The following is a 13,443-nucleotide window of genomic DNA, read 5'->3' as shown; positions in this document are numbered from 1 at the left end:
CCCCCCGTCACTACAATGGACTATTCCATTACTGCGCATGTGCGAACATGATTCAGCCACTCTGGGCGCACTATTCAAAACTGAAGCAGGTAACCTTACCTCAGTGATGCTGAAACAAGGAGGAAGCAGGAATAAACATAGGAAAGCAGAATGTTTTTTTTAGCAAAACTGCCAAAGGTAACAACCTTTTTCACAGCGGCTACTGACAACACTAGTAGCTGTAACCTTACATGAGAATAACTAACCCTAACCCTGTAACCTTACATGAGAATAACTAACCCTAACCCTTCAGCTGGAGATGGTAACGTAGCTGGTGAAGATGGCGATAACAGTTGATAACCAACCAGTGAGTATCAGTCACCTTGCTAAATCATTGTCAGGTGAGTTTCTTCCCCCGTCAAACACTGCCAAGCTTGATGATTCATAAACAATAACTAGCCTGACTAGTTATATAATATAGTATATATAATATATATATAGTATATATATATAGTATATATAATAACTAGACACTTAACTTTTCCACCTTAGCGGCACTCAAAGCGCTTTACAATGGCCTCTCATTCACCCATTCACACACACATTCACACACCAATGGCGGTAGCTGCCATGCAAGGTGCTAACCTGCTCATTGGGAGCAATTTGGGGTTAGTTGTCTTGCTCAAGGACACTTCGACATGTGGACAGTCGGGGCTGGTGTTACGGCCCTCCAGTGGCTCGGGGTGGGACCGCACATGACCTCAGTGAATTATGAAAAAGGACAAACCAATGGAGTCGGAGACAGCAGCTTCTTAGATTTATAGGGCTTTCATTTAGCCAACAAAAGGGCCCGTGGGCCAAGCACATAGGCAACGTAGGCCTTACATATAACAAGACATGTTGGGTGAGAGAGTTAGCTAAATGGTGAATGCAAAACAACAAACATAACAAAAACCACCACCTAACAGGCTTCGGAGCCCCAATAAGTACAAGGGTGCATTCACCTCCCTAATTATGTCTTACAGTTCTACGTGTGCAAATGATATATGTAAAACCCAGGGTTATTGTAACTATTTCCTACTATAACTCTCCCACCCCACTGTCATACTAATTAAACAAACATATAATTAAACAATGCTACATTTGCCCCACGTTGGACAAAGTGCATGTTATAAACAGTGAGTGACAACAAAGTATAACCAGTGACAGAAATGTGTGTGGAAAAACATATACAAAACCAGGTAGTAGGAGGCTTGCCAGACCTCCTGAACTAACAAACAACTGAACCTATATACACAGGGGAATACAGGTTTGATTGGTTGATTGGTGACAGCTGGTGCTGCTGATCACTCCAGAATCTCACTCAGAGGGATCACATGAAATATGAGGGAGACAAAAGGACAGTATGAGACAATGACCAGTAGGGGGAGACAGACAACCAACAACATACTCATATATATATATAGATATATATATATAGATATATATAATAAAGAATATCTGGGTTTTCACCCCTACTATCTGCTACCAGCCGTAACAGCTGGGATTCGAACCACTGACCCTTCGATCACTGAACCTCTTCAGCTGCCTCAGGAAGTCCATCCTCTGCTGTGCTTTTTTTGGTGAGGGTGTGATGTACCACTTCCACTTGAGTTAACAGTTATCTTACTGACATCTTGTTATTATCAGCAGTATTGCTATCTTTAGTAGATGGGCTGGTAGTATCAGTGTAATACTATCCATCCAGCCAGTTAAAATACCCTTACAGCCGTTAAATAAGGATTGAAAAGAGTAGAGAACAAGGGATGTTTAGGGTCCCATGTCTGTGTTAGCCCTGGGCCCCAAAATGATTCAATCCACCCCTGAGGCTTTACACAGACTAACAAGACAGGTGGAACAATTTTTAAAAAAAATCAGTGGCACAGATCTCCTCTCAATCACCCAGTTGTCATGAAAATGTTGTCATTTTTTTCATGAACATTGAAGATTTATTGAGTATTTGCAGTAGCTGCATACAGTACTGTTTCCAGTAAAACAATATTTGATATTTCAAAAAAATCTGTGAAGATCATTTGTGGAGGACAGTCTGAAGATGCAGTGTAGCAATTGGGGTGTCAATTGAATAAAAAATGTGGGAGGAGTAGGTTTTGATAGGTTTCTACAGTTTTTAAGAAAAACAGAGTGATGGACTTCATAATTCCTGCCAGCTCAAAGCATATGGAAGTTTCTGCTCACTTGGGCCTATATTTTGGTGGTGGTTGCAAATTAGCATGTAGGGCTGATTTGTTATGATTTTTTTGTTTTGTTTTAAACTTAAATCAATCAATCAATCAAAGCTTTATTTGTATAGCGCATTTCATACCCAGAGGCAACGCAATGTGCTTTACAGAGAACAAGGGAGGTGGGCCGGCGACCCACTCTCTACATATTCCAGAGGGAAGCAAAAAAACAGTAATCACCCGGGGGCCAGATAAGTGAGCTGTAAAAATTCTTCCCTGACCCCTCTCAACAAGGCGATCGAGCAAGCTTTAGATGGTTGCTGTAGCGCCACCATCAAGACTATTGACCCACAATGCTAGTTGAGGTCTTTGGGCATAGGACTGGACCTGTAGGACTGGACCTGTAGGACTGGACCCATAGGACTGGACCTGTAGGACTGGACCTGTAGGACTGGACCTGTAGGACTGGACCTGTGTGCATAGTTTGGTGATGTTTCATGCATGGGAAGTCAGACTTCCTAGGAAGAAGAAGAAGAAGAAGAAGAAGAAGAAGAAGAGCCTGCCTGGCCCCTCATAATCAGGCCATTGTGACCAGTGCTCAGCCAGAGGAGATCAGAAGGGACATTCCCCAGATTAACATTCCCTCCAGTTGTGTTAATGAGAGCAATCTCAGAGCAATGGGCCTCATTCATCACGAAGTTAAGAATTTAATAAGATAAGATAGATAATAAGATAAGTATTTCATCTTTAACTCCTACATCGTTTCCAAGAAGATTCTGGCATTCACCAATGTTCTCACACGTGGGAACTAAGAACAGAATCTACCAACACGGAAGAGCAGTCTTAAGTAGGCTACTAACATAGGCCTATTAATGTGGAAGACATGTTAATTTAAAGTTATTTGTGATTGCTTTTACTTGAAATCAAGAATGAAAGCAATGAATGAAAGCAGCACTCTTGCTTTCAGCGTCTTGTCTTTGAAATTGAGAGTTTAACATGTTTTTTGAATGATTTTTCACGGTGCCCACCCACATCCATTGTATGACCAAAACGGTGGTAGAGCAATTATCAGACTTTCTCAAAAGTGCTAGTTTTGTCAACGTTTTGATCTGAACCATTGTATATGATCACAAGTAACCTTAAAACAGGGCTAAACATGCATTTTCCCTTTACTACTCCTTTAAGTAAGTCAATTATTATTAGTTAAGTATACATTACTATTCTACAGCCACAAGATTCTACAGCTACTGATAGCTCCTAAACCCTATTTGCAGCTTGTGCATGAAATGGAATGTTTTTTTTAATTATTATTTCGAACATGATTTCTACAAATAATAATAAAATAACAAACAAATATGTTTAAGTACATTATTTCATTGTTCGAAAAGAAGTAGCATGAAGCCTATGCTTATCGTGCCCTATCCTTCGTTTTCAAGTGAGGCTTTTTTTAAATTATTTTTTTACTAGTTTGGTTACATGATGGAGAATATCCACATTACCAATAATTCTTCACTAAATCAACAAAACAAAATAATAGGAAACATCATCATCCACATTATAACGCGATAATCATACATCATTACATGTGTTATTTTCTGCTGTTGAATTCGGGTCAGAGGGGAGACACAGTAGAATTAGTCTCATTGAAACTTTTGCAATATCAGTCTGCAGTACTCCTGGCTGGACACTTGGTAGCAGCTGTGTGCTGCTTGGAGCTCCATACCCTACTATGGGAGCTCCATACCTTGTTCCCTCTCAACCACGTGTTCAGTCCACTCCATGTCTGTCATTGGTTGTGTATGTTGAGATCTCCTGGAAGATTAGCCTAAAGGCTTGGGCTAAAAAAGGTCTGAAATAAACCAACAAATAAACAAAGACTCTCATTCTTCCCAGTGGACGTGTATATTTGTTATATAATGTACTCACAGATGTAGATGATTATCACTGGAAATATCACATCATCAATGTAGCACAACTTAATATGAATGTTTTGCCTTATTTTTCCCTTCACTAACGTCACTAACGTTTATTCACTGTTTTGCGCGGCATTGAAATACTTCCAGCTCTATACCAGACTTATCTATGGATATGACGCAAGCGTTTCTATTTCTGTTAATGTCCAGGCTGAACCAGGGCTTAACTCATCACAATAGGTATTGTGGAAATCTCTTTGCTTTATCCAGACAATATACTGTAAATGTAACCTTGTGTTCCATGACTTCACACGTTACACGTGAACGTAGCATGTTCTCAGTGTGTGTAACGTGATATCCTGTAGACTTATAGACCACACAATGTTGAAAGCACACATGATATTTTCATGACCTTTCTTTGCCTGTGTTAGTGAACACAACGGTTTTGACACATTCTCTTCTACACCACTAATTCTTATATAATCTAGAGGTGTGCTTGGGCACTCCCTCATGTAATCAATAACCTAGTGGATGGAGGGATATGTAAAGAGCAAATACACTCATAATGTCCAAGCCTTTCTTTCTCTTTGCTGTGACTCCACCACTTCAGTGACCGTTTGACCGGACTGGGAATAACACTTTAATACTTTGTTAGTGTGGTCAGTTGTTAGATCAGATCACATTATGTTGTATTGTCTGTCAAGGCATTTTGCATCTTCATGCTCCACAAAAAAAAGTCAAAACAAGTGTTGGTGCCGTTCCACTCGTATACGTACCCGTCAAGAACCTTCAAGAACCCTCTCTCCCCTCCCCCGGTTCCTTTCCTTTTTAGAATTCTTTATGTGTATGTATGTATGTATGTATGTATGTATGTGTGTGTGTGTATGTATGTATGTATGTATGTATGTATGTATGTATGTGTGTGTGTGTGTGTGTGTGTGTGTGTGTGTGAGAGAGAGTATATATAGGTGTGTATTTTATGTATGTATGTATGTATGTATGTGTATATATATAGTATATACATTTTTTTTTCTTTTCTATTTTTATTTAATGTACTTGTAAATTACAAGGGCTAAGAATGTACACCTGGAATAATGGAAAAAAAAACAGTGGACACAATTGTTGATGTGATTGTATAAGTTGCTGAAACTGAAATAAAAACTAAGTTAAAAAAAAGGCAAAACAAGTGTTGGGAACTTGGACGTGATTCGCCTGCAGTGAAGCACCCTGGTAGTCACATGGTAATTGTGTAACAATGAAGTTGTGTTGAACAGCTGGGACTGAAGTCCCCCTAGAGCTTTAAGGCGGAGACAATGGTCCTCATTCCTGAACATTTTCTTAAAGGACAATGCTCGTTTTTGACAACCTGGACCTTATTTACGACATATTATAAGACGTTTGACTCACCGAGATCACTTTGGTGTAGTTCGGAGGCCTGTAGAAGAAATTTTAAATCCAGCACGAGCCAAGTATATCCATGTATTGGCGGTGGTGGGGGCACTGAGAATGCAGTTTCTAAAAATCTATTTTCTGGTTGTTTTCATCAATCTGTCTTGATGAATCGCTAGTTGTGCTTACATAGAGAGCATAGGCCTGTTGTGGTATTTCACATGCCTCTGTAATATGATCTTTAGAAACGTCTTTAGACACGAAATAGCTTCCTCACTTGCTCCAGCACGCATGCGCACAGCGTGCTGGAGCAACGATTGCGCGCTGTGTGCATTCGTGCTGGAGCAAGTGAGGAAGCTATTTCGTTTCGAAAGACGTTTCTAAAGATCATGGCATGTGAAAACCACAACAGGCCTACGCTCTATGTAAGCACAACTAGCGATTCATCAAGACAGATTGATGAAAACAACCGTTTCGCGGCAGAAAATAGATTTTTAGAAACTGCATTCTCAGTGCCCCCACCACCGCCATTACATGGATATACTGGCTCGCGCTGGATTTTAAATTTCTTCTACAGGCCTCCGAACTACACCAAAGTGATCTTGGTGAGTCAAACGTCTTATAATATGTCGTAAATAAGGTCCAGGTTGTCAAAAACGAGCATTGTCCTTTAAGTGTCTTCTTAAATGTCTTCTTACGAACTTCGCAAGACCAACCCTAAGAAAGATCCCCGCCGGATTCATGAACGGGTGGAAATGTGTTCCTAAACCGCCAAAGTGTTCTCAGCTGTGCTCCCCTTCTTAAGTTGAATGCGCGTTCTCGTACACCTGGATTTGCATACATAAACACCCCGCCAGCTCCTTACTACAGGGTGGTGTGCACAGAATCCCCAGATAGCGCGGAAAAAAATTATTCTTAACTTCTTCTTAACTGCGTTCAGGAATGAGGTCCAATGTCTCCGGGGGCAGTTGGCATCCCAGTATTGAAGGGCGAGGCCGTGCCCCTCTGCCTCTCCTCTGGCTACAGCAAGTGAAGCCACACGGTAGCGTGAGTCGTTGAAGAACAACATGTTGGCTTCATCACTGCCACTGGCAAATTCCACGGCACTACAAAGTTATCATTGTAGCATGTGGTTTAATGAATGTGTTTGCCCACTTCCAACGATTGCTTTGGCTACCGTTGCTGTTGAACTTACTCATTAACTTCCATTTACAGTAGTAAGCATTTTCGTGAATAAACCTAAGATTAGATTTTTTAAATCATGAAAAAAAACATTTGAAGTAGGTGTACAAAGCAGCTACTGACAGCATGTAGGCCTCCTGTCCAGGGAGAAGGGAGCAGGAGACGAGGGGGTGCTAAGTGCAGTTTCCTGTGGAGCTGTGGAGCTCTGGGAACAGAACCGGGCCAGTGTAGCTTTACTGCAGGGTAGCGAGGGTGGTTACAGGACGGCTGGGTCCATGTGCTGCCAGGCAGAATAAACCCAGTGTGACAGAGGTGTAAAAACCCAGTCTCTGAGGGCCAGACACCATGCGGCTTAGCGCTAGCCGGTGGACTGGAATCTGGCGTCACGCAAATGATTCTCACATGAGGTAACGCTCGTGTTGTGCTACAGTAGCCTTTGTTTGGCTGAGTCAGTGTGGACAGTTTTTGTCGACCAAACATAACAGTGGATAACAGTCTGTGCACTGTATCAATAGCCAGGAAAGACATTTCCGTCGACTAGATCTCTCAGCCCTGATTCCTCCGAGCTCTCACCGATCCAAGGGTGACGGCTCAAGTCACACTGTTGAAAGGGGGTCAGTGGAGAGTGTATTTCTCTCCCTGCTTCCAACCTGTCAGGGTGTGTTTAAACGGTATTTAAACCAGTTCTACTTTTCCCTCCAACCCCATATCCATCTTCTTCCTTCCTGTCAACATTCAGGTATCCTTGTATCACTTTTGCTACTGGAGTCAATTGCCTGACAAGAACAAACCTTATATGGAGATGATCTTTGTTATCGTCATTCTTCTCTTTCAACACCTATCCTCTCTCGCCTACTGTATCATAGTAGAATTCCTCTTCATCTCACACAGGCGTTGTGATGGAGGCCCAGCGTTCCTCATGGTCTGGCCTCCTCTAGGACCAGACACATGTCTATGTGGGGGAGCTGAGAGTGTAAAAGTTGGCTATGCAATACCGGGCATTTTTGTGCAGACATTTGTAGCCTGTAAAACCATGAAAAGAGCACTTGTAAAAACATGATTTGGGTCTATCCGCATGCTGGTTTTTACCATGTTGAACAGAACACAGGTTCCTGTAAAGACATGCATGTCTACATTCGCCGATAGTCATGGCAACAGAAGGTGAGGCGATGTGATACATTGTAACCCTGATATCCTATTGGCTACAACAGAAATATTTGTTTCTACATAACTGGGTAAAATCAAGATTTATTTATTTTTAATCAAAATACTCAAATGTCAGAAGTGTTTTAGGCTACAGTTGTCGAGGATTTTGATTTCCAACTCTAAACAATCTGTGACTATATTTGGTGTAAGTTAGGCTTAGTGAACACAGTAAGTAAATATTTGTAAATCTGCAAATGCCTTTGAAATGAGAGAACCTCCTAAACAAACTCTCAGAATACTGGGAACCTGGCAGCTGTTCTGACTGACGGTACCCCCTAAATACCCATGAGGCCACGCTACGCTCCATTCAACTCATCAACAGATAAGACGTGGTGAAAGAAGTGAAGGACTTTGTGTCTTGGATCATCCAGCATGTTTTCCTGTCAGTCTAAGCTGTATTTCTTAAGTGTTACCCTGCAGCGAGGGGTTGTGTAACTCGGGGCCGGAGAGGTTGGAGATTATAGCGACGCCGCAGTGGAATGAGCATGTATGCGTGAGAGGTCTGCGTTCACGGCCGCTGGAGTTGAGCAACGCCGACAGACGGATCTGATTTATAATGACTTTGGTCAGAGGTGAGGAGCTTGTTCATTCCTTCGAAGCACAAACACAGTCCTTGGCTGACCCTAATTGATTTTAATGGGGAGGTTCACCTATTTAATTGATTTTAATCGGAAGGTTCACCTATTTTAATTGATTTTAATGGGGAGGTTCACCTATTTTAATTGATTTTAATGGGGAGGTTCACCTATTTTAATTGATTTTAATGGGGAGGTTCACCTATTTTAATTGATTTTAAGGGGGAGCTTCACCAATTTTACAGACCCCTTTCTGTGAAGTCCAGTCATTTATTTCGCTAATACCCCTGTGGCATGGATAGTCCTCCTGGCAATGTGTGTGCGTGTGCGTGTGTGTGTGTGTGTGTGTGTGTGTGTGCGCATGCGTGTGTGTGCATGTATTCCTCCCAGTAATGAAGAAGTGACCTTGAGTGGACATCAGCTAGGGTTCAGCCCACACGCCACCAGCATCACTCCAACAGTCACAAACCCAAGCTGGCATGTCCGCTGTCCCCAAGCCCCTCCGTCACAGTCACCCTGACAGAACTGGAGGTTATAACAGACATCCGTTTGATATTAACTATGATTGTGTTTGTGTGTGTACATGTGTGCGTGTGTGCGTGCGCGTGTGTGTGTATCGTGTGTGTGTGTATCATCCATCCCCTGGATAGACAGGAAGCAGGAAATGCCGCAGGAAACACTCCGGACTAGTGCGGGTATTTAATATTTAGTGGGGTCTTACTGTAAGACAATAATGGATACAAGATGTAACTGTGATGGGGGTTAATTCTGCCGCTCGTAACCCTCAGATGAGCGGACAGACGGTGGACAGGAGTCATCTGACCTCCCGCCTGAACACTTCCTCATTCTGCCAAGAATCTGACCTCCGACATCAACATATCCTGATCACACTGCCAAGAATCTGACCTCCGACATCAACATATCCTGATCACACTGCCAAGAATCTGACCTCTGAACTGAACATATCCTGATCACACTGCCAAGAAGACTACACTGGCATTGTGGGCCAATAGTCCGGATGGTGGTGGCACCGCAACAGTCTTAAGTTTAAAATAAATAAAAAATCATAATTAATCAGCCGTGCGTGCGATCACTTTGAAACCACCACTAAAACACACCAGTGAGTAGAAATGCCCATTATGCTTTGAGCTGGTAGGAATTATAAAGTGCATCACTCTGGTTTTTCTCAAACTGTAAAACGTATCAAAACCTACTCCTCCCACATTTTTTGGTCAATTGACACCCCGATTGCTACACTACATCTTCAGACTGTCCTCCACAAACGATCTTCACAGATCTTTGAAATATCAAAAACGTGAAATGAGATGAAGATGAATGAAATGAACCCACAGTGCATCAAAATGTTTTACTGTAAACAGAACTGTATGCAGCTACTGCAAATACTCGCTCAATAAATCCTCAGCATCTGCACAGATTAATTTCCGGGAGTGTCCTTGTAGAGGGAGCATGTGTGGAGGACCTTATTTTAAGAAAGGCAAATTAGAGGCTAGTTTACTGGGAAATGGTGTTCAGGGGTGGCTGGAGCTCAGTTGGTAGAGCGGGTCGTTCAATGATCGAAGGGTCAGCGGTTCGAATCCCAGCTCCGACTGTCGAAGTGTCCTTGAGCAAGACACCAAATTGCTCCCAATGAGCAGGTTAGCACCTTGCATGGCAGCTGCCGCCATTGGTGTGTGTGTGTGTGTGAATGGGTGAATGAGAGGCCATTGTAAAGCGCTTTGAGTGCCGCTAAGGTGGAAAAAGCGCTATATAAGTGCAGTCCATTCACCATTCAGCAAATGTGTCCATATAACAATAAAGTCTGAATGTTGAAGAAAGTTGGTGCACACAAGATACTCTGCGTAAATGTTATGTCGTTTATCCAGCTAAAATACATGACATTTAGGTGTCACTTAGCAGATGGTTTTATCCAAAGCGACCTATAATTATGAGCTAGTGTTGGGGTTGAGTGCCCTGCTCAAAGGAACAACGGTTGGCAATGATTGATGGGAAATGACTTGTCAAGTGGCTTCGAACCAACAATCTTTTGGTCTCTTGTCTAAACACTGGCCCAACCTACCAGTCACAGTAAATTTGCAGAAATGTAGAGAAAATTAGAAATTGGTGAAATCGTTTTGCCATAGATATGTATTTAATCTCATTGTATACACACATAAAGACCTAACATGTACTGTACCTAGTATAATAATGCTCTTAGAAAACAATGTAACAGAGTATCATTACCTCGCGTCTCTGTCATGCAGTTGAAGGGCTTATGCAGTATTTCTCAGATGAAGAGAAGAAAATACAGATATCTTAAATGTGTACCTGTACACAAGAGTAGCGCAGTAACATAATGACATGAAAACGTCTCGTTAATATAGACATACATGATAATAAATATGAGATAACCGAGATGGCCTGGTGTGTGATGATGCCATACCAAATCCCTGCTCTGGTGGAGTTCACAGTTCCTCTAGCTTACCTGTTTAGCCGATGACATAGTTGGATTTGTGCGGAGGAAGCCCCTTCCTGAAGGTAAATACGGGGTTAATCTCCATCACCCCCCCCTGGCTGACAAACAAAAGAGCTTCTTGTTTCAGAGAGCAACATGGATCCTGATATTAATGCATTCCGTTTTGTTCTGTAGTCGAGGCGATCTTCTCCACATTAATAGGACACACAAGACTAATTCACCTTCACTATATCTGGTGTGGCATCATACAAAACGCTGTGCTGACGAGACCAGAGCGACGTACACACAGGCAGCTTCACAACTATGCAGACTATGCAGTCTTCAGGCTTATCATAGATTTACTTGGATATTTTTTCGGGGTCTGGAGAGCTACCATTATATATAATGTGATTTGTATTTAACATTCAACAAAAGCCCACAATCTTCTCACGTTAAAAGTCATACTGTGCCTCTGTGTTCATACTTTCAATAAATATATTTTACAATGTTCGTAGATTTACATGGAATGCATTGATGCACTGTTGCGATTGTGATGAATACTTTCATTCCTTGCTGCAACATTGAGTTCGGTTCACTCTTGCTCCTTTGACTTCCTGCTTGCGTGTCACAGTCCGGGATGCTGTGATATAATTGTGTTCTCACAATGTGTGAGTCTTGAGTCTCGTGTCTCTCCTGGTTCAAATTTCATCAGAGATTTCAGGTGATTCTTGTGTTTGAAATATAATCACATATCACTGTTTCACTGTAATCACTGTTTGTCCTAGAGTGTTGTTGTTTACAACGTACAGTAGACACCGAATATGTTTACACGCACTCTCTCTCTCTCTCTCTCTCTCATCTCTCTCTCTCTCTCTCTCTCTCTCTCTCTCATCTCTCTCTCTCTCTCTCTCTCTCTCTCTCTCCCACCCTCTCTCCCACCCTCTCTCCCTCTCTCTCTCTCTCTCTCTCTCTCTCTCTCTCTCTCTCACTCTCTCTCTCTCTGGTCGTCTGTACTGTACGCTGGTCCGGAGTATTCAGATTCCTCCCAGTTGTTCTGCCTCGTCTGAGCCTCTCCCTCCTCCTCCTCACAAGTCATCATTGTTCTTTTGAAAGCCAACTCCTCTCTTGGGTGAATGTGAATTCACCTCAGGCATCCATGTATAATCCATTTGCTTTGATTTGCTCAAGGTTACTCAGGAGTCCTATGTTTACTGGTGGGCTGACTCCCCCAGTTCTAACATCCGTGTCATCCTCCCTTTCTGGTTGAAGCCGTGCCTTCTCCGCCTGGAGCTTTGTGTGGACTGGCCCGGGTGTGACCCGGAGGGCCCGGGTGTGACCCGGAGGGCCCAGGCAGCACTGTGGGTGCCAACTAGGGCTGGGTTAAAAAATAAAAATTATTAATCGATCCTGAATCGATTCTGAATCAAATGATTCAGAATCGATTCATGAATCCCAAAATCGATCTTTTATTTAATGAGTGAATGAATCAATGAAGGAATGAAAAGTTAATTCATTCATTCAATGATTCATTCATATTTGGAAATCAGTATTGATACCCAGCCCTAGTATTGATGTGTTGCGTAACTTGGCAGTCATGTAATTAAGGTTACAGCTAAAAAAAATAAAATAAACAGGTTTTAGTAACACTCATCAAATCGTATAGAATCAAATTGAATCGTGATAATCGATTCTGAACCTTGTGAATCAGGATCGAATCGATTCTTGAAATTCGAATTGATACCCAGCCCTAGTGCCAACACACGGGTATCGGACCACACCAGCGTACGCGGACGTGCGGAAGACAGACGAAGGGAAGGGGGGTGCTAGCCTGATCTATGACTGGAGAATAACACTGTGACCCGAGGGCAGAGACGGCCTCTCTCTACCTCTAACGTGCGTTAGAGGTGCAGTTATTCATACACCAGCCTCCCCATACGCCATGACATGAACACATTTACCCATCTGAAGGGAGGCATTCCTACGCTTATCTTTACAATGGACTGGAGGGAGATAGCAGTGGGATGATGGTCCATGTCTCGCTCGACTGGATCCTCCGCTCAGCTCGCCCTCGTGCTTTCCTAAACGCTTTTGTTATTCCTTCCCTGCGTCTCCGCCTGGTCATCTTGTCGTTGTTATATTTATATGTACTCCGTGTTCCGTTGCGTGGAGCCGACCTTCCTCAAGTTCGTCCCCGGGGGGGACATGGTGAAGGGGACGTTGGATAGGGGTCCCGGGAAGTGTTGACACGGCTGTCCTTGTTGCTGGAAACGCCTGGAGGTAGAGGTCAGTGCGGGCTGTCCACAGGGGAGGTGTGTGTGTGTGTGCTGTATGTACACATGTCGTGACGGTACTGTCCTCTTGGTGTGTGTGTGTGTGTGTGTGTGTGTGGGTGTGTGTGCGTGCGAGCATGCATGTCTTTAAAGGCGTGTGACTGCATGTTTACTGTACATTGCTGTCCATGTGGAGTTGGGTAGGGAACGAGGGGTCAGTACAGGCTGTCCTTGTGGAGTACGGTAGGGCAGGGGGGG

The sequence above is a fragment of the Borostomias antarcticus genome (assembly GCF_949987555.1).
Source record: "Borostomias antarcticus genome assembly, chromosome: 3".
Lineage (NCBI taxonomy): Eukaryota > Metazoa > Chordata > Actinopteri > Stomiiformes > Stomiidae > Borostomias > Borostomias antarcticus.
The sequence above is the reverse complement of the archived record's forward strand: the minus strand, read 5'-3'. Positions refer to the sequence as shown.